Genomic DNA, 26,018 nt, shown 5'->3' on the forward strand with positions numbered 1-26,018 from the left:
TATTAAATTGTAACAAATGCCTATAAAAGATGCATATCACTACAGGAAAGAGAGCATTGTTTATTATGCCTGCCATTTTTGCATCATCAGAGGGCCTATGCCCCTTAAATCATATTATCTGCAATATTTGCACATTGATCAGTCATGTCCAGAAAATGCTGCGGTGTACAGGTTGGAAAGATAATTTTCTACTGCTTTTTATTAATCCTTGTATGATAGCCTGTTACTTGTTATAATTCCATCAGAACAAATCCTTCATCTGTTATTGATGCCAATATAATTTCTACCCTTTGTACATTTCTTCTTCAGAATTTGAAAGAATATGTGCCTAGCTTGCAACACCCCTAGTTCTTAGATAATATTAACTAGGGAGTAATAGTGCTGCCAAAATGCTGCAATAATGGTCTGGTTGAAGATACAGGAATAAGGACTGTGGCACTTGGCTTCTGACAATAATTGCAAATCTGAAGAGTAAATTTACTACTACGAGCAGATATTCGTGCTAATCCATCTGAAAGACACTTCATGAGATGGAGTTTTAAATGTATTCCTTCATCTATTTTTACTTCAGTCCTCGAAGTAAGCCTGTGATTTCTTTTGGGCAATATTTTTAAAGCTTGCCCAGAAAGACAGGCAAATATTAACCATATTTTTTGTAGGGAAAAAAATAATAACTTAATAAAATTACTTTTACCAAAAAGGTCTAATTGAGTACACAATGTTTTCTATTTTTTTTTTTTTTTTTACTTATCTACTGCTTTTTTTTAAAAACCACATACAACAATTAGTACTTTGTTTAATTTGGGGGGGAAATGTTATACTAATACATATTAAATCAAATACTTCAAAACACTACTATGTCTACAAAAATGTTTCTGAGAAAGATATTGCACTGCTAGAATAACTTTGTGGCAATAACAGTGCTGGCTTAACAAGGGGATTCAATGGTCTTAAAGGTCATTTTCCAACTAAATGATTCTACAATCCTACCTCTTGCCCAGGTCAAATATGCAGCTGCTGATTCTAACATAAGGAATGCCTGGTGGCACTGTGTGTGGTTCCATTATTAGAAAAAAATGTAGGAAAAATTGTTCTCTGCGGGAAGGCAGTTTACTTTATTCTCTGCATTATATTACGAGGATATGAATCTGTCATGACTGAGAATTCCTCCTAACAGGTGATTTGACTGCATACTTAAATCGACACTCTTTGTGAAAAGAAATTGGAAGTACTTCTACAAACCACAGAGCAAATACTTGAATTCATCAGTCAGCTTTTGTTCAGTTCCTACTCAGGCATATCTTGTGTTCAAATTGATTTTGTTGAATGAGTGACTGGAATTGACCACAGAATTCAGGATAGTTCTATCCCAGAGTGGATTTCAGCTTGGAATGCTCTTAAATTAAAGCAAAACTGTTTAAATGACATCACAGACCATGGGGTTTTGGTATCATTCCTGCAAAATGAAAGAAAGTATGCACTGATATGAGATGATGGTTGTAAAACAAAACACAGTTCCATGTGTCTGAGTGAGATGAAAATACACTTTTTTTTCCCAAAGTGAATGAATGTAGTTTATCCAGAGATCAATATGAACCATAAACAACAATAAAAGATCCTCTATGTGTCTGCTGCTACTGAATGAATGCCAACACCCAATGAATCTGTTGCTTCTTTTACATTTCTGTGCTTAATGTAATGACAAGTGAAGGATAAGACTAAATACATCTAGTTACCAATGAGAAAAGATATTGGAATTTTTGCCAAAATGAAAGCGAAAAGAAATACAAAAATGAATATATAAACCCAAACCAAATGATGATCTTTTTCTTTATTTTAGTGATGTTCTGTGAATCTGTGGTGGTGTCATAAAGGCTTAGCATTATGTAGCCTGTAACATGATGTGCTGGAATCTTGACCTCTGTCATCACCCACTTTGCAGAGGATTTGGTGGATGAAGAATGAATGGACAAAAGTAATTACAAAATTATATACAAAATATTACAAAATAAAAGCCTTGATTATCTCACATTTAAAAACTTGGTCCCCCAGATAACTGGTCTGCCATTGTCTTCCTAACTTACCGTTTCAGCTACCATTTAATCTCCAAGCCATTTAAGATAGCGACATTTGAATACAGTTCGAGTTGCTCCTGCAAATACGGCTTCAAAGAAAGCCTAGTGTCTATGTCAAAAGCAAGTCGTATGAATACAACTTGCAAACTTGATGCTCAAAGAAGGAAATAGTATGGTGCATTTGGTCAAATTAAAACTCTGGGAACTTTGCATTTACAGTATTACTTTGAGATAGAACTGATATTTCAGAAGTTTCTAACCAGATCAAAGTTCTCTAAACCAAGTGGGATTTCATCTTTTTTTAACCAACTAGAAAATGACTGCACTTTCTTTTTACAGGTGTGTTTCTTATGAAATTACCCTGTGGGGAGGAATGGGTTAAAAGCTGAAGACTGGTAAATAGGATTGTAAATATGCTCAAGTGACCTTGTAGCTGGGAATAATCCTTGGTAAACAGGTGTGGGCAGCAGACCGGTGATCCCCTAGAAGGAATTGAGTTTAATGGTGACTGTATTTTCAACTCTGCCATGGTGTTACTTTGGGGATCCTATGGTTAGCATGATAATGGCAAAAAATTCACTCTCTGTGAAGAGTTAGCCTGTCTGTTGTGACTCGTACACACCCCAATATAGTTTTATGCCTTTATTTTCATTTACATAAAATACTAGCATAAATATTATAGATTACAGAAAAACATTGAAATTAAATGGTTTTTTCCAACATAAATATTCCATTTTGTTGAAAAAAGCTATTTTTTTTTGCAGGAGGAAGCTATGATGTATGACTTTATTTAACTAGAACGCACTATGTCAGCTTATACATAATTTTTGGCATTGGTCTGTCTAAAGCGCTGGATTTAGATTAAGATACAGAAGGTGTGTTTTGCAAAAGATAGGTCTACTCACTTTAATTGTAAATGTTTTATCTCTTAGGCATCTGAGATATTTGCCTTTGCCTTAGCACACAGCAAAAATGCAAAAGCAATATATTTAGCTCTGCATAATGCCCATCTATCTCATACTGACCTGGAAAAGGTAGTGCTCAAAAGCTAAATATTCATGTTTAGACTAGCAGTATGTATGCAGTAGTAACACTGGTATGGCATGGGTAGCATGAATCTTCCTCCAAGAAAATATCTTGAAACAGGAGAGAATTTACCTGAATGTGTTTAGTGACAAACAAACTACATAATTGTCAGGATCCTCTTATAAAAGCCCAGTCTAACTATTCTGTGCCTATACCTTCAAGGAACAAATGAGAATTAATCCAATATTCAGCTACACAGTGTATGGAAAGTAGTCAGGGATGTTAAAATTGATTCAATCAGGTGTAATAAAAGAGAAGAATTGCACAAAATTTGATGATTGGCCAAACAATCAGGTCTGCTTAGCCAGTTTTCTTGATGCAGATTGAATCAAGTATCATTCTACACCGGAAAGGGACAAAATCTTAAAAAGGTGTGCCACTGAACTAAATCCGTGGTGTACTGCTGCACTATCATGACCTGCAGCTGCCAGAAATCTACCATATCACATTGCAAGAAGGTATGCATGGACATGTATGTAAAAACAATGTTTATTTGCCATTTCTATATCAAGCAGCATTAAATAGTCAATGTTCATGTCAGTCTACTCAGTTGTTCCATTTGAAAGGCAAACTAACAATTGAAACAAATGGTCTTTATTGGTTTTAACGTGTTTGCTGTTTCAGAGAGAATAATAAATAGCCAATGAAAAAATGCTTTTATCTATAGAGCCCTGTTACATACATGACTGCTGAAATAATACCATAATGGTGTTAATATTACACCTATTACAACTGAAAACACCACTTGTGCTTTGGAAGAATTTCTTCCTCCTAAGTATATTGGAAAAAAGCTACACAAGACTGAAAGGTTTAATGTAGGCTTGTCCAGGAGATGCTAATTTTTCTTACAGTTTTAGAGGTTTGTGGAGGGGAGGAAGGAAAAAAAAAGAAAAAAAAAATCCATAAAGCTTTTATTGAACTGAACAGAAATATTCCTCATTGGATTAAAGCCGGACTATATACTTCAAGCTCTGCAGGTTAAGCAGACTTGGCCCATGACTCATATTTGATGGAAGACTGGGAAGCAATTCAGAACTTAGCACTGAACTAAGAGGCTATACATTATGCATCTAGGACTCAAACAGGGAGCAAGAAGCTGCTAGACATCAAAGAGGAAAAAGAATCCAGTCATCTAATCATCTAAAAGATGAATCTGTGTCTTGCATGTCAAGCATGTTAGAGAGATGCCACTAAAGTAGCTCAGAAGTGCATTTTTGCTTTATTCTCAAATGACATTGCCTGAAATATCACTGAAGTGTGAAATATTAATAAAGTTACTGACATGATGTCCATTTCAGACAAGATTGCAAGGGAAGGATAGAAAGCATTATCTTAGTGTCTCTAATCAGGAATTTAGGAGTGGCTATTTTACATTTTACATGTTCCTTTAGCCTGGCATAATGTGCTGTGTGAGTTTTTCAGGTTTTTGGCTTGAGAAGAGTCCCCAATGAACTGTTTGTCCTGCACAAGCAGAACTAGTAGATTAAATGCAGTCTGGGGCCAGAGTATGTGTGTGTGAATTCTCCAAAGTTGAAGAAAGACTCTTTCCCTGTTCCTCCATACAGAGCCCTGGGAGACTGGATTTCTTTGCAACAAGGACACCTCTGTGGCCCCTGCCCCTGCCTGTGCTAACATCTGTGGCTGGAAGATGCTTAAGATAGGGACATGAGGTCAGGCTAATCACAAATGACTGAAGATAGAGGGATTGCAGGCTATACCTTCTTTAAAGCTAATGTTCCGGCTCTGGATCTTGGGAGACCTGGAAAAGTCTATTTATTGAGTCTCTATACTGAGTCTAACACAAGGATGTTGAAAAAAGTAACTTTTCACAGAGTTTAAAGATTAATTTCTTTAAGCTTAATTAATGTTCTAAAACATCGAAGTAGACCTGGCATCTGGACTCCTGCAGAGCATGCAAACATGCCAGACTAGTAATACCCTTCTGATCACTTTCTGTATTTTCAGAAAATTTCTGGGTTTTTTCAGTCTACTTCTTCCCCACACCCAGTGAAAAACCACCTGTAGTGGTTTGGTCCAAAATACTCATTACTGTTTATCTGCTGTGAGATAAGAATTAGGAGAAATGCAAATCAGGCACCAAACTTGAAAGAATATAAAGAAGTTTATTAACAGACCTAAAAGAGGGAAAAAAAAAATTATACCACCTTCAGAACTCTCCTCCTCCCCCCACCTTCCTCCCTTCTCCCACTGACAATGTGAAAAGACAACCCTTGAGATGTTCAGTCTGTTTACCACTTCCATAATAACCTTGTTCAGTCCATTTAGAAAGAGAAGTCTCTTCTTGCTCATGCTATGAAAACATTATCACAACGAGACAGCCGCCCACTTCCAAATATTGTTCAGTCCATTTAGGAAGAGGAGTCTCTCTGCCTGCGTGTGAGTCCTTTCCCCCGACTTGCAGCTTTTCCCACAACTGCTTTGAGGGTCCACTCTTGAAGTTTTTTGGGGTACAATTTTAAGGTTGAGCTGTTCAGAAACAAAAACAGAGGCCCTTCTCCTTCCCTGGGAGCAAAGGGTCTTCATCATCTTCATCTTTAGGACTATCTCTGGGAGCATCTCTAGGAACTGAGGTTTTCTCCTTTCCCGTTTGGAGCAAAAGTCCTCATTGCTTCCATGTCTCCCTGTTCAAACTTCTCATGAAATTACAGCTGTGTCAGCATCTGCCTATCTCAGCGCAGGTGCTTTTGCTTACGAGCTGAACACTCCACCCCCCATATCGTCATGGAATTACAACGGGATACTCTGATATATCATAGCTTCACAACAGAATTTCAGCTTTAAGCATCTCCTCTCTCTCTTCCCTCAGGGTTTCAGCTCGTCACAGCACTAAAAGGGTTAATCTCACCTCGGCCTTGCAGCTTTGCAGCTGGAATGTTGAATTTTTCTTATCGCAGTGGAGAGGGGGGAGAGCCGAGCCGCTCCGGCTGCCCACAGCAAGGCACTGGGGGGGGTTCCACGGCTGGAACAGGTCCATGGCTCCAGGATGGCCGTGGCCCAGCCTGGCCTGGCCCAAGCAGGGCCTGGCCGGGCCCGCTGGCCCCCACACGGGGCCCGCAGCCACCTGTCCCAGCGCCGGAAACGAGAGAGAGCTTGGAGGGGGAGTTTGCCTATTCTTAAATGTGGATCACAGAGGTGATCACAACTTTAAGTGGCTTAGAGAATTGTCCATATTCAAACTGGCCACTGATAGGTTCTATCAGTTCCCAGAGGAAACTGTAAGCACCCCTTAGCAAGGACATCCCTTCTGGGACTATGCTTGCTAACCTATGACACCACCTAAAATGCTTTTAGACAAGTCTTCTGTATTCCAGATGATGTTTACCTCTGTTCTTCAAATATTCCTCAGACATTACAGTTGGTATCACACTAATTATCATTCCCTAACTTTCACCCTAAACAGTTTTCCAAAGCACTATTTCATATACTGTAAATTGAAGGAATGAGTAGATTTTCCAGTCTTCCAGCCAAAAGCTTTACCATTCCTGGATGGGAATTTTCTATGGATCTAAATATTTCACTCTATTCCTGAAAAATGTGAAGGATCTCTTGCCATGAATTGGTACAATTCTCTGCAATATTTCTGTAAGTGATAGGATACAAATTCATAAAATTTCAGGTTTGTGGCTTACAGACAGAGAAAATAAGACTTACAAAAAATGAAGCCAAGGAAAAAGTCCCATGGGGTAACAATTTGGAAAGACTGATAAATGGCCTCATTATCTCCCATAGCTGTAGCTAACCAGACAACTGGATGCAGCTTCCATGGTGGCTGAAAACCAAGAGAAAACGGTTGGCTGGTAACAAGGATGGAGATTTTGCATACCAATTTCAGGCCTACAGAAATAGTAATCCTGGTGGTCATCAGAAGGGAGCTTGTAACATCCAGAAAAAAATATGTATTCCAAAACCAGGAAAAAGTGAGCCAAGGCATCATTTTCTTCTAAGGGGGAGGTGGATGCAATAGGCCTGACAGGGAAGAAGTCCAGCCCAAAGCTAGCTGCTGGCCCACCCAATGCGGGAATTAGGGTTGCTACCTTTGAGAGCAGCCAACTGCAGGAAAAGAGAGGATAAACTTTACTAAAAGCACCAGTCCACCAAAAGTACTCAAGGGCCAGAGAAAAGCAAGAGAGAACTTGTCTGAGTCCCTTTGTCTGAGTAGCTATCAGTACAGGTTTCTCCTGAAGGACTTTGTCTCAGGTGTGGACAAGGAATCCATGTAGGTGTTAAGGCATGAAGATGGAGAGGGTCTGCATTAATATGTCTCATGTCCTTCAGCAGTCTGTCATCAGATTTTTGTCTCCAATTTCAGGACATCTGTGGCTTGAGAAAAAGCCACCTGCTCTGCACAGGACAGATCCTATTTTCTCTCTCACTGGGACAATTCTAAGAACTCAGAACTGTGATTTCTGCCTAACTTTTAACTCCCAGAGGTTTTTTTTTTTAATTTTTTTTTTCTTTCTTTACTATACAGATCTATTTAGTAAGGAGAGCTACTGACAACAGATGGATCACAAAAGCTTATGTGCCTTCTAATGAAACCAATCCTTCTAATTTACTTTTCCCTGCAGAATATTTTTATGTTTCTCTCATTTCTTTAGAGTGCAACTCTCAAAATCATCTGTTTGACCATGTTCCCAGGGTGGTATTTGTGATATAATAAAACATAAACATAAAAAAAGATAGCTATGCTTAGTTTAAAAGTCAGACAGTTTTCACAGGTGTTGCTGGAGAGTCTTCAATTATGTAGAAGTGACACAATAGCATCACAATTACTGTTACCTTGGATGAATATTCATGAATGGATTAGATTTTTTTTAGTACTGAATGGGGTTCAAAAGGTGTAGAGTTAAGTTTTGATGCAGAGAAGTATTCAAATGTTTGGATGCTTATCTGGAACAAATAGCTTGTATTGAGGCATGAATACGAGAGGTCTGAAATCAGTGCAAGTTTGAACTCTGACAGAGAGAGCTAGGTTTAAGTCACTGACTAATTAATAATAAAAAATTTGTCTGTAAAACACAGGAAAATAAATCCCTGAAATAAATCCCTTTGAAGCACACCAGTTTTCAAGTCTTCACAGTGCTGTTGTTTGAAGCCCTGTTTGAACATTTCAATCATAATGAAAAATTTACCACAGTCATAACAGAAATTCATGGACTTCCTCTCTACCATCACCTCTCAGCCATCTTGACGAGATAAGGCAATAATCTACATTTCTTCATCCAGCATTGAACTGCTTGCCTGGACTTGGTGGAACAGAAGATCTGTTTTACCCAGAAAAAAATCGGTTAATGAAAAATAGCTGATGTAGGATGACTAGGGGAGGGAAAAGGCAAAATTGCAAAATTTCACCATTTAGTGTAACCTTAATGCAATGGCAAAGGGCAGATATTATTTGTCTTTGAAGCTACAGCAATAAAGATGTAATCCTGTTTAAATATCCTCTGAGACTTGCCTGGGAAGTTTTTATGGATGCATCCTAAATATGGTCAGTTCATCGGAATGTTAGTGGAGTCTTCACTACAAGCCACCTCCATGGCAAATGGGAAAGCAGATTTGCTTCTACTGAAAGCTCTTTAGATTTCACAATGAGAAGCTCCAGGAGATATCACAGCTCACTAGAATTAAGTCCTTGCTGAGGCTTCCTGCATTAAACAACATTTCCCCATGCCAGATTAGCTTTAAGCTACTTAATTAATTCAGTAATGTATGGTGACTGAACATTAGCCAAAGGTTTTTAACTTCAGTCTTTAATATCAGACATATTCCTTTGATTTTGCCCAGAATTCTTCCAGAAATCAGCTATTTTTTTTTTCCCAGAAGTTTTGGAACCTTCTTTATTTATTCAGGATTTTCAAGTGGCACCAACCTCTTCTAATTTTTTCTTTTCTAAAATAATTTCTGTTGTCAGACAGGAATTGATTCTTCTTCAAAAAGATATGGAACAACAAAAAACCCCAATAATTTTCTCAGTTTTGCAGCTTAGGAAAGGAGGAAGTTCAGAATTATGTCCTACCTTTAAGTAAGTGGCTAACATCCTGAAAAAATTAGATCTTCAGTCTCAAAATTGCCAGCTGAAATCTCTTCTCTGGTGGCTATAGGTCAGATTAGACATGTAAAGAGGAATTCACTGCTAAAAGGAGTATATTAAACTTTCCAAACACACACTGAAGGAATGGGAAACTGGTAACGGCTTTTTTGAATTGTGAATACTAAAGTGCATTCACTCTTGTGAGAATAAGATTTTTCAGTCCTTTAACCCATTGAAAAAAACACCCCAAACCTGAATTATAAGGCTTTTGTTCACGCACAGACAGACAAAAATTGTGCGCAAATTGCTGGGGATAGAATCTGAATTTTCTTCCAGTACAGTAGTGTTACAGTCGTTTCACCTCAGTCAAAGGAACGGCTCTGAACTGGCATTCAAGGAAAGCAAGATGTGGATCTCACCCATGATGAGAGATGCATTTTCAACCTGGAGAGCTGCAATATGAACTGACTGCAATTTTCTCAGACAAAAATATATAAACTCATTGAACTTTCTGTCAAGGCTCCACTGTTTCATCATTTACACATATCATTTTGTTATTCATTGAAATACTAGGAAATGCCTAAAAATGAAAAAATGCCATGTCTCCAAAGAAAATTTAATATACTACACATGGTCATAAACTGGAGAAAAATTATCAGGGTGTTTTTTTGCTGTTTTGATGAGATGCAAGACTGACACAAAATTTCTGAAGTCTGTGCATCACAAGTCCAGTGAGGAAATTGAATACTAAGTCCCCTGGAGATCCTGTGCTCCTTGTAGAAATCCTTCAGCTAACGAGAGGAAGCATGTGCACCTCCTTTATGCATCTCAACCTAAAGGAATTTCCTTATAATTTCCAGCACGCGTAACATTCTTTCTACTGAGTCTGCCCTTCAAATAAGAACCATGACCTTTTCATGCCATGCTGTGACTTTATAGCTATATATTTCATCTGAATGATTTATTTTACAGTTTCCTGGATACAGCAACACAGTGATTTCTACAGTTACAGTACTGTGCTTTTTTAAAACCACTAGGAATAAGAACTTCTCTACTATGCCACTTTTTCATGCCAGTCACACTTAAACTTAGCCACCCTTTCCCACTGTTCTTTATATTTCACCATATTTTTGCATGCTGTCTTGAGTATTGAATGTGTTCTGGGAGAGCCTAGTAAACTCTGTGGTTCTCCTGTGGGATGTGAGAGGGCCCATCTCGTCCAAGGCTGAGGGAGAAATTTCACAGCTTGCATTCCTGTGATGCATTCACTGGAGTCACCTTGACAAGGCTCAATTGGAAAGTGTTTGACTTTTCACAAGGTATCGAAGTCTCACTGCACCCTATCAGATAAGACAGCAGACGAGTGACACCTGCAGACTAACACTTTTTTTTTTCCTTACACGCATTTGGTTTGAAGAGGGGTGCAGAAAACATTTGTGATGTGCAGGCCATTCCAGGCAAGCAGTTAGAAGCAATGAAAGAAAGGGGTAGAGGAAATAGACACTGTTAATGATTTCAGTTGAAACAGAAATAAGTGGAAACTAAAACTGAAATGAAAACTCCGTCTCAGTCAGAAAGTAAGATAGAACGTACTTTGCATGTAAGTTTAAAGAGTTGAGGTCCAATGTTTGGTTTACAATCATGCTTTTCATTTATAAACCATTTTCTTTTGCCCCAGAAAGTTCATGAGCTATTTTTAAGAAAAATATGTAGAAAAAGAGACCCAAGTCAGTGAGCTTAAATTTTCTGTAGAGTAGCCTACGGTTTCACAGTGTCCCGGTTTGAGACCAATTGGGAAGAACGTCCTAAATGAACGTCCTCGGATAGAAGGCAGGTTACAGCCATCCCTCCCCCTCCAGGTTTGGAAAGAATTTTCCTCAGAGGAAAGTGAAAAAAAAAAAAGTTATTTATTTAACAATCAAAAATGCACATAGACACGGGGAGAAAAAAAAAAAATAATGCTAAATAATAAAACCTCTCACTGTGGAGAGAACCTGAGTAAAATTCAAAGTCCTTGTGGATGTGGCTCTCAGCTGGGGTTCAGTGTGGGACCCTGCCTGGGCCGCAGTGTAGGGTGTCCCGATGATGTTCTGGTGTTGCTGAACAGTCCAGAAGAGGAAGAAGAAGAAGCCAAAGTCTCAGGGCTCTGTATTTTAACTAATGAACAAGAAACTAGCTAGAAAGCAAAAGGAATGTAACTCTCTTCCCTGCTGAAGAGAGCTGAGATCTGAGGGAAAAAAACCCAGGAAGATGCTTTCCTTGGCTCCACAGCAGCAGAACGCAGGGGTGTGTGTGTCCTTAAGCACAAACTGCTTTGAAAAGTTCGCCTGGCTCCTCTCCCTCCTCTCCTGAGAAACAGCTTAAAGACACAGAAAGGTACAGGATCCGTGTCTGGCATAGAGCAGACGATAGGGAATACAGTATCACACAGTCACTCCAGGACACTGGAACTTTTGTTTTTATTTTTTGGATGAAAACCAAAGATTAAAAGCCACTGGTTCAGTGGTATCTTTTTGAGTGTCAAAACTATGGTCATATGGTGGCTTAGTACTACAACATTACCTTGAGAAGAAGCTGGGTAAATTGCTCCATTTCAATTTTGTTAGATGGCCTCACATCTCAGAGTCTGCACCCTGAACACTTTGCATTTCATGGGGAAGAGTGCTGGTGAAAAGTTCCTTGGGCCTTCAACCAGTAGATATAGAAAAGTGTATTCTTTCAGAGAATAGGAAAGTGGAAGGCAAGGCCAAACACAAGGGAGGAGTCAGTGTTGTAGGATTTTGTGGGGTTATTTTATTTTTTCCTGAACAATTTATAAAGTAGGTGAAGATAATAGTTGGCTGAATTCTGTAAATAAGGAGTAAAAATTGCCAAAAAAGAAACATGCCTCTTTTTTGTATTTCACCTGGAGTAATTTTGAAAAGATTTACAAGTACTTTGAACCTGAAGTTTCCTGGCTAAATCATAGATCTTTCTGCAGCAATTAGCAGAACACCTCTGAACTCAGGCTGAGACCTTCAAGTTTTCTGAGTTAAAGGCAAACTACTCATGCAGATACAGGTGAAGGTACAACAGAGCATGAATGTTATTAGATGACAAAGAGCAGATTTAGAATAGAGATGTACCTGTGTGCAGTGATTCTGCAGAAAGAATATTAACTTGTTTCTGGGGTTGTTTTGAGAGGTTTTCCGTGTTTTGTTTTCTTGTGGGTTTTGTTTGTTTAGTTTTTTTTTCTTTAAGAAGGAACAGGAATCAAGGCAATATAAATGAAAATATTTTCTAAATTTAAGTATACATGAGTGGGCAAACTCACAGAAGAAATCTAGAATTCTGTATCTGTATTTCTAATTTTATTTCTCTTGGATCCTTTCTGATATTTGTGCCACAGGAGATTCCTGTGATAGAGCAAAATGGAACTGTCTTGCAACCCTGTGGTCCTGCATATTTATCACAAGTTAAAGGTTCAGTATTTGTCAGTAATATTGCTTTATACATTCTACACATAGGTTTGTTTTCCTATTAAAAGAGAAGACACTTGTTTTCTGAGGGAAACGTCTGATTAAATAACATTTATTCATTAATATTATGTACACAGTGCATGGTGATATTTAAAGCAATCAGATCTTCAAGGAAAATTCTCTCCTATCTGTTGGTGCAACTACACCTAAGACAGATATACACAGTGCTTCTTTTGCAGGCAAAGTCCTGATGAAAATCCCAATTTTGATGAACCAGTGAGGAATTTGGGGGTTTTCTAGAGCCCAGATCCCAGCTGAAATACCCTCTGCTGTATATCAGGGAGGTTGGGAAGATGGGTTGCTCTTCTTTGTCTTACTACAAGACAATTTTAAGGAAGGCAGGGGAGTAGGAAGACAGTTGTTTCACATTCCACAAGCTTTGATTTCCTTCCCATCCAAAGTAAAATGGAAATCTTAAAAATCATGGAACCAAAACCAAACTAACTCCAAAACCAAGAAATTACAGCCAGAGAGTAGTCGATGACTTCATTGAGCTCTGTGATGACTAGGACACAGAACATGAATATGGATCTCCTATATTGTATTATTTCCAAGTTATAGGTGAGAATGCACTCCTCTCTCTCCAGAAAGTCTGTTGGGATCTCAGGAACTTGAGGAAACGTCTATTGAAAAAATAGTTTCAATGTCACATAAAAGTATTTAATTGGAGGAAAAAAAGCTGGTTTCTTTTAGATTAGTCTCAAGAGACCCTCAACCTGCTAAAAAAAAAACCAACAAAAAAACACATAAGCTAATAACACAGGTAATAGTAGGAAACTGCTTGGAAAGACTGTGTTTGATGCAGGCTCACAGTAAAGGGCTACTATTTCTGGAGCAGTTGTTTAGGTTTCTAAGTTCTCAGCTACATCTCTTCATATGCAGGTTAATTAATCATTTTTGTTCAAGAGATCAAAAAACAATGATGGGCTTTCATATTTGAATATTTTTCTCTGTACTTCTGTATCCTCAGCCTGACACATCTATGAAATGCTTGTGTAATTACATTAAACTTTAATGGCAATTGAACACTATTTTTCCTTGGTTACATGTTTTAAATTAATATGTAATTTCACTGGAGGCTAAGAAAAGATGTCTCTTCATGTACCTTGGTGCACCCAGGCTGAGAGGTAGGGCACACCAAACAGTAGATAGGACAAATTTTCAGGAATAGACTCTAGTCTTTTAAACAGTCCATTGCAGGTGCAATATAAGATATTTCTTATAAATAAGTACAACCTTTAACACAGAATTAAATAATGAGAAGATGATTTGGAGAATAAAATGTATGTTTTCTTCATTTTTTGAAGTATTCATTTCCAAATGCAATACTATGCTTTCACATGTGTAATTCCTGTTTTAGCGAGTATGAACATTATTATAAATTCCTGAAAGAGTAATGCCAGATTAACCCTTGGGAGCACTTCAAGCCAGATGAAGATCGCAAACACAACCTCATTAGTACTCCATGTGTATTTTGTGTGTTTGCAAGCAATAGCCACACATAATACATATCAAAACATGGCTTATTTTGGTACTTATACTGGACACAGCTGCAAGGAGGAAATGGGGAAAGACTAGGACAATTTTGGGAAATAAACCCCTGCAAATTTCTTGCAGAGGTTTTCCACATGAACAAAGTCATGGATGCCCAGCACTTCACACCCTCTTTCCCACTCACCTTTGCCACTGTAACTGATAGCAGAATTCAGTCAATTGCTTTTTGAACATTGAACATAATGAACTGTGGTTTTTTGTGTTGGATCAGAGTTTATTTTCTTTCTGCTGACACTTAATATCCATGGATATTAGGCAGTAGAGCTAGGATAATCTCTTGGGCAATATACTGTGTCTACCTGCACTACTAAAAATGGTTTTCATAATTTCCTGCACGATCCCCATTAATTTACCCTGATTACATGCAAGGATACTGATTTGGTACCTTCCTTCCTGTGACTTTATTATAATGTATTATTTCCAATGCTGCTTCATGATCTGTGGCATGGCACAGTCAAAGCAGGAACACAGCACTGCTACAGAAAGTCCTTACAAACACAGCAGGAGTGACGCTGCCTCAGCACAGCAGGAGAAACTCAGCGTGCCCAGATGCTGTGACAGTCTGAACCTACTCCTGTCTCAGGCTGTGAAGTGTGTCTGTTTTATTTTGTTGTAGGTTTTGTCTGTTTGGGTGCTTTGTGGCTTCAGACAACAGCTTGATCAGCTAGTCTTGACTTTTTTGTTTTGTTTGGGTTTTTCCACATCTGCTTAATTTTCATCATCCAATTGTCTCTTTTAATTCTGAGTTGAAACACACGGTGTGGATCAAAAGCAGCACCTACTGACAGGCCAAATCCCGGGTGCACACAAGTCTGAGGAGTACGTAAAAACATGCAGTGATAGACATTCCCCTGATCAGTGGCTGGGAATCCTCCAAGGGATCCAAAACTGTCTGTCTCCACAGAGGTGTTCTGAAGTCCAGCCTGCGTCCCTCCTCAGATCTTGGGTGTCAGCCTGTAGCTGGCTCATATTTGGCCAAGGTGCTTTTCCAGACCTGTGATCCCTTTTCTGATACCAAGCCTTGTGTCATGCTCCTGGTAAGGTACCAAGACACAGTATATGTTTTTTTATAGCTATGTTTTAGACCTGATTGATTCCTGGGTGATAAAATTCAGGGAATTCCCCTCTTACCAAATTATCTGAACTCCCCTACATATATCACTATCACATTTTTCCACCTATTACCTGTGAAGGTAAGGTTAAAATTCCTTTCTTTAGCTCTTTATATAGAGTCATAAGTCCTATCACAGTGAAAATACGATGGATTGCTGACAAGGCCTGAAACCTTTTTAACTTTGGAGACTATCTGCTCAGGAATCAGTTTGAGAGATGTGTGGAGGCTTGTTGAACATCTAAGTCATCTGCTTCAAGCTCAAGCAGCCCTAAGGTAGGCTTAAGAATGTCTGTAGTGGAGAGCAAAGAAATCGGGACAGAAAAACATCTAGACTTTACTGCAAGTAGGAGGGAGGCAAGGAATACACAATAATATAGTTGGATCCAGATCTAGGAATAACTTTGACATTGAGGCCAGATTTAAGATTAAGGTTCTCCATTCTTCAGAGGAGTTACATTTGCTAACTGCATCTAAGAATTTGTGCTTTCAGGCAATGATTTGCACATGAGTTGTGTATCACTGATGAAGCCAGTGTTGATACACTAAAACTGGCTAAAAACCTCACAGCAATTATGAAGCTTGTCTGGGTTAACATCAGCATAATCTTGTTCCTGATTATCTTACAGAATTCCTCATTACCTTACAGAATCAACAATCTCAAATGTGACATTAATTACCTTTTCCCCACAGTTTTTAACTAATGAAATATATAAGTGATGATTGGATGATGATTCCTTGATTCTGACACCTCCCTCTGGCATTTCTTACCTTTTTATAAGTGCTTTCCAGGTTTAATTAGTAATTATTCTAAATGCTTAAGAGTTTTGAAATGCCTGGGCTCAGCATTCCTGCAATTTATTTGCTCATCCAGACCTCACAAGCTGTATAGTTTATAAGCATTTAAATAATTAAAGTTTGAACCTGCAGGGCTTTTCTTGCTTATTTTTGAAAAGAAGAATAATTTACTGGGAGATCTACTTTAATTGCATTATCTTAAATGGAAAAATGATTTGTCAATGTGCATTACCTGATTTTATTTGGCAACAAAAATTCTTTCAGTGGAAAGATTGTGTTGACTGATTTAACTAGGCACACTGCAACAAAGATTAATAACTTCAGAAACAGATAACGTAATCATCTTACGTTATTGACACAACAGCTTTTCATGCTTTGTTGATACTAAAGGGGCAGGTGTAAACTCAGAACTCTCAGCTATTATTATTTTGTGATATTTTTGTCAGACAGAATTGCACTGTTATTTTGGCATCACCTATATCAACCTAGAAACTCAGGTAATTGGACTTCAAATGTGTTTTCACTGAAGTCTCAGCTGAAAATCTAATCCTGTAGGGTTTTGTGAGAGCCCACTGCATTTTTTAACTTCATTGCTGTGTTTGGCTAATGTCATCATGCCTATGGTAAAATGTAAGCTGAGGCCCTCTCTAGAGTTCATTTTATGAAATGCAGTTTTCAATCTACCCTATTGCTGAAAGGGAGCAGTTGGACAGGAACTATATATCTTAGCAGACATTAACTCCTGGAAAATTAATAGCAAAAGTCTTTTCCTGGTTCTCTGTCACTTCAGTGGAGGAGATCCCAAGTACTTTCATCCCATGGTTTAGGGAGATATAATACCAGAAAAAGACACACTTTTGCAAATGCCTATGCTGGGGATTAGAGGGGAACATGAAAAAAACCACACACCCCCCCAAAAAAAACCCAAAACTAAATAAAAAGCCCCACAAACTGGAAACAGATCAAAGCTGGAAGAAAATAAGAGAATATCAAGGTAAATTAGTTTAAGCAGACAGGCACAATCATGCTAATTCTTTATGTACATCATATACAGAAAATTGCCACAAGCTACTCCCTGTTCTTATTCTGAGATACCTAACTGCAAAATAAATCAGCCAAGCTACACTGATGGCATGGTTTGTATTCTTATTCATGTCAGTCAAGAGCATGGCCATCTTTACAACTCTCATCCACTCATTCTCCCACTGGTTAGAAGTATTTTATTGTCTTCAATAAAATTATCCAGTATAAGTATACGGAGTATCATAGAATGGAATCACAGAATCATAGAATGTTTCGAGTTGGAAGGTTCCTTAAAGATTATTTAGTTCCAACTCCCCCGCCATGGGCAAGAACGCCTTCCACTAGACCAGGTTATTGAGAGCCCCATTCCGCCTGATCCTGAACACTTTCAGGAATAATGACTTCACAATCTGTCTGGGCAACTTGTTCCAGTGCCCTGCCACCCTCACAGTAAAGAATTTGTTTCTAATACCTAATCTAAATCTACCCTCCTTCAGTTTAAGGCCATTCGCCCTTGTCCTGTCACTACGTGCCACTCTAAAAAGTCCTTCTCCAGCTCTCCTGTAGGTCCCCTTTAGGTACTGAAAAGCTGCCATAAGGCCTCCCCAGAGCCCTCTCTTCTCCAGGCTGAGGAACCTCAGCTTTCCCAGTCTGCCTGCATACGAGAGGTGCTCTGGTCCTCTGATCAACTTAGTGGTCCTTCTCTGGATTTGTTCCAACAGGTCAAAGTCTTTCCTGTGTGTCTTTAACACTAGTGTAAACTTCAAAGTAACCCAAATATTTAGAGTATAACTGGCAAGTTTAGTTTTATAAAGAATACATTTTCCCACCTAAAAAAATTAAGTTTCAGTCTTAATGATGCCAGGATGGGTTTTACACTAACACAAGAAAAGATGAAATGTCACATTTAAATTAGCAGGGATAATCATGCCAATCAAACATCTCTTTTTTTTTTTCATTTAATCTTCCAAAGATATTTTGAAAAAAGAGGAAATTTATGAAGATAAAAGTCAAGGAATCTGTGGGTTTAAATTGTAAGCCGTCCCAGAAGAGTATTTTTGTATCATAGTGAGATTGCAGTTATAGAAAAAACACTGTCTTTCCTCAATGATGTTTCTGAACTCCTACTTTAGGAGTAAATCACATTTGCCTCCAGAGAATCTGTTTTTAACTGCATACAAATTATTCACTTAAGTGCTTATGCTAGAAGATAATTTTTCTTAAGCTTGAAAATTGCCTGAAAGTTATATTATGAAGTAGATTTCACTGGCATAGATACTTAGAAATTGTGTAGCTATAGAATATACAGACAGATGTGATTCTGCACAAATACTTCATATGAAATCACATCTGGCACAAATCATACCTCAATCACATCAGAAGGACACTTGTGTCCTGTCAGTGACACAAACATAACAGTATGATAAGAGGTCTTGCCAGTGCTGTTGAAAATATTGAAAACATAAACATGAAGTGAGGGGACATATATACCATCATTAAAGTGCTAACATGCAGTTGTGGAGGTACTTTTATTAAAATCTGTTTGAGTTGGTCTTATTTAATCAAAAATTTTTGTCTCTGGAATAGAAAATCTTAGGAAAGAGTCAAGAGCTCTGATTATTTTTCTGTTTCAAAAGCATTTAGAGCAAAAATTTTGGAAAAAGTGACTGACAAAATTCAAATGTGGTACTTTTTTTTTATGTCCAAGAGAGTAATGCAGGAAGCTGACCTGCTAACACTGCATAAATCTTAATGCCTGAAAAATGGCATAAGACTTTTCTAGACACTCGCATGTAGCTACTCATGTAGAGTCAATTGTATTCTGCCCGTGACATGTAGGCTCTAAATTCAAGCCAAGATTTGATGTGTTCTGGAGGTCAGGTAGCCTTCTGTCTAAATCCCAGAATCATCATAGAATGATTTGGGTTGGAAGGGCAACCTAAAAAAGAGCATCTAGCTCTAACCCTCCCACCATGGGCAGGGACACCTTCCACTAGACCAGATTGCTCCAAGCCAAATCCAGCCTGGTTTTGGATACTTCCAGTAATGGGGCATCCACAATTTATCTAGACAATCTGTTCCAGCATCTCATCACCCTCATAATAAAGTGTTTCTTCCTAATATCTAACCTAAATTTGTCCTTCTTCAACTTTAATCCATTCCCCCTTGTCCTGTCACTACATGCCCTTGTCCAAAGCCCGCCTCCAGCTCTCTTGTAGGCCCCCTTTAGGTACTGGAAGGCAGCAATAAGATCAGCCTTCTCTTCTCCAGGCTGAACAACCTCAATTGCCTCAGCCTGGCTCTGTAGGAGAGGGTCTTAAGCTGGGTCCAATGCTTTGTCTGTTTATGCACAACCTGACACTGTGGTGACTTCATACTGTCTCATGTGCTTGCAAGCAAAGGACTGATACTAGATGGCAGTCTGCTCAACGCAAACTTCTTGGATTACCTTTCAGGGCAACCCTGCTCTATCTTCTAAATTCACTCAGAATTCAACTGATCCGCTCTGGCAGTCCAGACTGGTCCACTGAGACCAGGTGTCTGTATTTTAGACCTTGTTACACCTAAACAGAGGGCCGCTGACATATGTTTGTGTCTGAAATATTTCTTGTTGACATTAAAAAATTGGATGCACAGTTAGAACGAACTTATCTTTTTAAACTGATGTTAATTTACAGTTTTACACCCCCCCACATAGTCATTTTTTTGATCAAATCTACATTTTTTTAGATGGAAAAAGTAAAGATACCTTATTTGCTAGTGCAGCTCAGGAGAGAAATTGTGGAGGTGGATTTATAATGCAACATATTTTCACTGTATCCCCCACATTTGTATACACACTAGGAAGAACAAGACTTTACAAAGAGCCCTTCTCCCTGTGCTTTTGGTGCACTTGTTTATGAAGGGGGAAAATTCCAGTTCAATATATGATACTGGATGTGTCACTTATTATACATCACTATCTCCTGAACTCTGCACAAAACATAGCACTATTCCCTAAAATCAGAAGGTCCTAAATAGTTCAAAATATGAAACTCATGGAAAAAAAAAAAAGCTCAAACTAAATAATTCACTCCAGCTATTCGGTTCCCTTGGCCATGGGCAGTGTTTCAAATTTTATTTGCGTTTCAGGCAAGTACTCAAGAACCCATGTTTTTCCTAAAGGTTTGAGCAGCTAAGCCAGGACAAGAACTTATACAGCCTGATAAAAATCTCATTAAAGAAATTTCAGAGGTTTTTTGTTTGTCTTTTATTTTATTTCAAGGAAAGATAAATAATATGAATTTAATGATGTTTATTACCAGACTGGCTAGATCCAATCAATCAATCCTCCACTAGTTCATTTAAACATATTAATAGCTTCAATTCAGCCCATACAAGAGCTCTGAAACAATTTCATATTCATAAATTGCAAATATCCAAAACTTGGAGCAATACAGAGCATATAGAAGAAGATAATCTGAAAAAGGGCACAGTATCTGTGTAGCTTAATCCATACCCCATGGTTCATTTGCTAAACTACATAATTTTAATCTTCATCACATAGTTTTCCACTGACTTTATGTTTATCTTCAGAATCTAGGTGGCAATGAGGAAGACATGAATTTTTTAAGGTCAGGATTTTCAGGTGGCTTGTTTTCTGGAAATATTGCTGTGTTGTGAAAATTCCCATTTCAGCAACTCATAAAAACTTCTACTTTCATCCCACATCTCTCTGGGGAGTGCAGGTAAAAAATCCAGGTGAATTGGTATGAACTTCTGTTTCCTTTCCCACCAAATGCATTGTTATGTTATACCAATTTTTTTATACTTTTTTGATACTATTTCCACTTTCAGGGGAATAAAACACTAATTTTGTGTAGGTTTACAATATAAGCAAAGAAAGGCAGAATTATCCTTATATCAAATCATAACAATAACCATGACTTTACTTTCTGCCTCTGACTTCACCTGCCATGGGCACAAGAGCTTTTGATGTGGCAATACAAAGGAAAAAGGAATCACTTGAAGAAAAGACCTTGCATGCACCTCTTCCAGCTGTCCCACTGTCTTTGAAGTGGAGTTAGAGATTCTGCAGAAGAGCATGTGGACTTGAGGAGCTCATACTGACAGTTCACACTACCAGTCATGTTTGGCTCTTAGTGACTCCCAGTTGAAACCCATGGAGGCTCTGAAATTTACTTCACTTCAGATGTAAATAGTGATCTCAGAGCAGCAGTGGAGGTTACAAAACACTAGAAATAACTCTGCTGCCGAGCAGTGACAGGAGAAGAACAGGTGATGAACATTATCTTGACAACTCTGCCAATACTTAAGCCAAAATCTTGTTGACAGTATTTCTTTACAAGACTACTCCTGAGTTTTGAAGAACAAGTCTTATTGTCATTTACACCTCTGCAGCTTCCTTGAAGCCAGCAACCTGAAACTGTGTTTACTCAATATTTAATCTCAACCTCACAGCAGTGCCAGGGGTTATACTCTCCTTGATTGCAAATGAGCTGGTCTGCTGAGAAGTTACAGGAGCAGAAGCACTTTGTAGTAGCACCTTGCCACCCCCCTATATGAGGCTAAACAAGTAATCAGCTTTTCCCCCCAAGGACTTCTTTTGTTTTCAAGGCCAGATTCTGTCCTCCTGTATCCCTCTTCATCCAGTAAAGGCAAATAGAACAGAATTAAGTCCTCAATATAGATAGCAACTGACTCCAAAAGGAGTTGTCAACTCTGTTTGACCAGATGGAGTTAAAACTTTTCAGCCAACAGAGTCATCAGCTGGCTCAGTTAATAAGAAAAGGTGATGGGCTCTGAGTGCTAATGAAGCACAATAGTCATTCAGAGCACACTGAGAAATGGCAGCAAGCTGGGCTGGTTTAGGATGAGCCATGGGCCCCAGGCAGCACATTTTCCAACTGGAGATAGAAGCAATAAGTATTAAATTGCTACAACAGAATTATAAGGTAGTTAAGACACATAGTTATCATTAAAGTAGTCCTTTTTCTTTTGCCTTTAGAAAAATCCTAAGAAAAGGTGTCTAATGGAAGATCCCTAATCAGTGTTAAGATCTTAGTCTTGTACTTTGTGGTGCAAAACACTTCAAGTGAAATCACCCGTATCCTGGCACCAGAATATGTGGAGATGCAGAGATAGGAGGAGTTTACATTTTTAAATACTACATTTTTAACTAAACTAACTCTTTCCAACTGATTCCTGTATCTACTAATGTATCCAACTGATTCCTGTATCTACTAATGTAATAGCCACTCTTCTGAGTTTTGTGAATAATTTCTTCAGAATTTATCCTACAGATTTAAAGTGTATGAATTTAATTTTAACACTACCGCGGGAGCCACCGTCTTTCTGTAGCACTATATACCTGAAAAAATACTAGTGAGAACATTCTCTTTTCAAATTAAATTATATAAGTAAGTAGAGCTTGAAACAGTAAGCAAATATACTCTTGTCAATATAAGAACATGGTTAGCCAAAAAGTTATAGGCGTATATCATGTCCTGGCTTTATCTACTTTCTCAAATTTGTGTACTGCAGTAATAGGTTTAATATTCAAAGTTAATAACTTCACTTTTTACAATCAGTCAAGAGGTAATTAAATATCACATAAGGCATGGCATACCTAAGCTAGGATGTTTGAGAAATTAAATTTAAATTTTTAATAATTTTTTCTTCTATACTTTCCTATGTTGGTTTTGTTGAAAAAAACGTGAACAGAGAGAGAGTAAATAGAAAAATAGAAAGACATATTTTGGCAGAGAAATAACTGACAAACTATTTGAATTTCAAGTTCTAATATCAGAACCCCTTCTCCAAATGATTCTATTGGTTTTAGTTGGGCTTTGTTTGTTTGTTTGACATTTTTTAATGTAGATTTTGAATAGAGTCAAAGATCATATTATTTCTAATTATAGAAACTGAGAATTTTAAATTATTTTGTAGCACCCATTCTGTGAACTATCCTGATAAATAGCAAAGCACAAAATCACATCAATAATTCTTTAAAGAACCATCAATAAATATTGCTAGAGTGTAAAGCCTGTTTACCAAGGCAGATTTTCCAAAACATTTCTGAAAGACTTTATCTGTGGTGCAAATCATACCAAATGCTTAGAGAAATGGTAGCTCACTGAAGTCCTGGAAACACTGAACAGAAGAGTATGCATAGGACATTTTTCTTAGAAAGGAACAGCCCTTACTCCTTGGAAAAAGTCAGTGTTTTGGTTTTCCTTTGCTTACAAGCTTGTCTAGCTGTTGCTTGAAAGGTGATTTGGCAGTAGCTAACAAAGTTTGCTTTAGCCTGTGTTTTTTGAGTAGCCCAGGAGCTCCACAGCTTCAGCTATGAAAAAATGTTCTGTCTCTAATCACACGGGGACTGACAGAGGTAAAAGCCTAAGAAAGCTGAGCATGAGAAGTACAAGAAGCAGAAAAACAATGGAGATTGTAAGGAGAGAAGTGGATAAAGGCATGTATAAAGCCTAAGTTGGGATATTTGGATTATTTTGTTACCAAAATTAAGGATGAGAGAAGATTGTAGGAAAAATCATGGGACAGGAATAATTTAATGTTAAAATTACTCTTCAGCAAATGGTCACCAAAGGCCCATGAATACCTTTAGGCTGGGAACTTTCTGAATATTGGAGCAGTCTGCCTGGACCCAGCTGCTTTGCAGTAGCTTTTCCATGTGCACAGGGGACAAGAGAATAGCTTTGCAATTTCAAGATCCCATTTGAGCACATTGTGAAAGAAATTATTTAGTTTAGTTACATGTAGCAGCAAGACGTTGGTCAGAATGGTACAGCATCCCTTAAGTTGCAAGTTTCTAATGAAATGCCCACCATATTTTATACACAGATGTAAATCAGAGATTTTGAGACATGCAGCTTAATTTATTCATGATATTGCTTCATGGCCATGTGTATTCTCTTTTACTAGGGATTATTAAAATAGTGTATCTGTCTTTCTATGACATATCTAAATAGTTTATTTTGGCCTTTATCCATTCTCTGGCTACGGTGGCTGAAGCCATGCACAGCTTTTTCTCTTGACCTCTGCTAATGTTGTTAACATGTGTTTTGATCTGCTGAGTACAGTGAAACTCACTAGTGACCATTTGTCCCTGCTACCTGAAAGGAGGTTTTCATTTTATATGAGTAGTCCGTCCCATTCAAAGGCAATTAATTAATCACATTCTTAATGCATTTCATTCCTTCTCCACATTACCAGGCTACCCAAAAGATGCTTTCACTTTGTTGTAAATAACTCACAACAGGATTTGCCATCAGCTGCTGAAAATACCTTACGCTTGTAATTGAAGTGCTGTCAATTACTCTTTGTCATTTTCATGGGTTCTGTTTTGCTCCCCCTGAAAGAGGCTGGCAGGTTTTCTGTGTTGCACAACCCAGCACAATCATCCTGCTCATTAAGTGCAATATTAAAGTAAGAGCGATCAGAGTGGTCCAGTGGCTGGTCCCATTTATACTGAAAAGCAGTTCCTCCAGATTCATTCTTACTTCTTACTAAGCCTAGGAAAATCTGGCTTTTTTTCCTGTACACTGGGATGGTCCTATGCCTTACCTTCTCCTTAGCACAAGTAGCTTAATTTAAAAACGTGCTCTGTAACAGCAATCAGCTCCATTCCCTCAGAGGGGATTGCATGCTAATCTTCATGCAAATGTTCACTGAAGTTCTACCCTTCACTCTCTAGGGACAAAATTATGGCACGATTAATGCAAGAGGGAATTTTGCCATAGAGTTCAGTGGAGCAGGGCTTTCTACCTTCCTTTTAACCTACCCACAGTACTGCCATAAAGTCTCATGAGTAATTTTAAAAATGGATTGCATTGAGCTGTGAGAATAACTGGCACAATTTGACTTTTTTGGGGCATGAGCTTTATACTGGAAAGATCCACAAGCAGACACATTCTGTAAGTAAGCATAAGAGAGAAATTCAAAGCTCCATGAACAGAAAAAATTACAGGGACCATTTGGATTTCCTGGTGGCTTTTGTTACTGTGAGTGCACCAGTGTTTAGGGTAATAGCAAAAACTTCCCACAGGTGTAGCTTCCACTTTGTGCCTCTCTTTAGACAGAACTTTCCATAAACTCATGAGCAGTTTTAGGATCTCACTACTATATCAAATTTAGATAACCCTGGTTAGTGGCTTCAAAAGTTGTTTTGGTTTTTTTTTTACGTCCATCTCAATTTCAAGTCGACACAGAGAGAAAAATGACCATGTATGATCCTTAGGAAACCAAGTTATAGAACTCTGGAAAAACATTAATTTTTGTTCTAATTATCTAGTTAAAACTCTAGAACTTCAGAAAGCCATTCAGACAAGAAAGACAAACAATGTATTCTAATTAATAAAAAAAGAAACAATACTTCAAAATGCATGAAAGGAAAAACAAGATTAATTTATTTCACTACAGGTTTGAAAATAGACAATACTGTGAACTGTGTCTGACTATGTATAATTGCTTCAGAATTGTGCAAATAGACAAAGAAACAACAGAGATCAAAATCTATTATAGGACTAGGTCATAATCAATTTTAAAATGCTCTGTAAATTAAATTCAGTCAATCAGCTGCACTGTCCCCAGGGGAATCAACAACTCCACTGAAATATAAAGTATCCTCCAGTCAGAGAGGTCCAGCTTCTTTTCTCAGTCACGTAAGTAAAACACAGCAATTCCAGTTTTTCGGGATAAGGATTCACTGGGAGAGTATATTTTTACTGATGAAACAGAATAGGAAGTGATTCTCAACTTACTCTGAAAAAAAAAAGAATCAG

This window comes from Corvus moneduloides, chromosome 3 (assembly GCF_009650955.1).
Source record: "Corvus moneduloides isolate bCorMon1 chromosome 3, bCorMon1.pri, whole genome shotgun sequence".
NCBI lineage: Eukaryota > Metazoa > Chordata > Aves > Passeriformes > Corvidae > Corvus > Corvus moneduloides.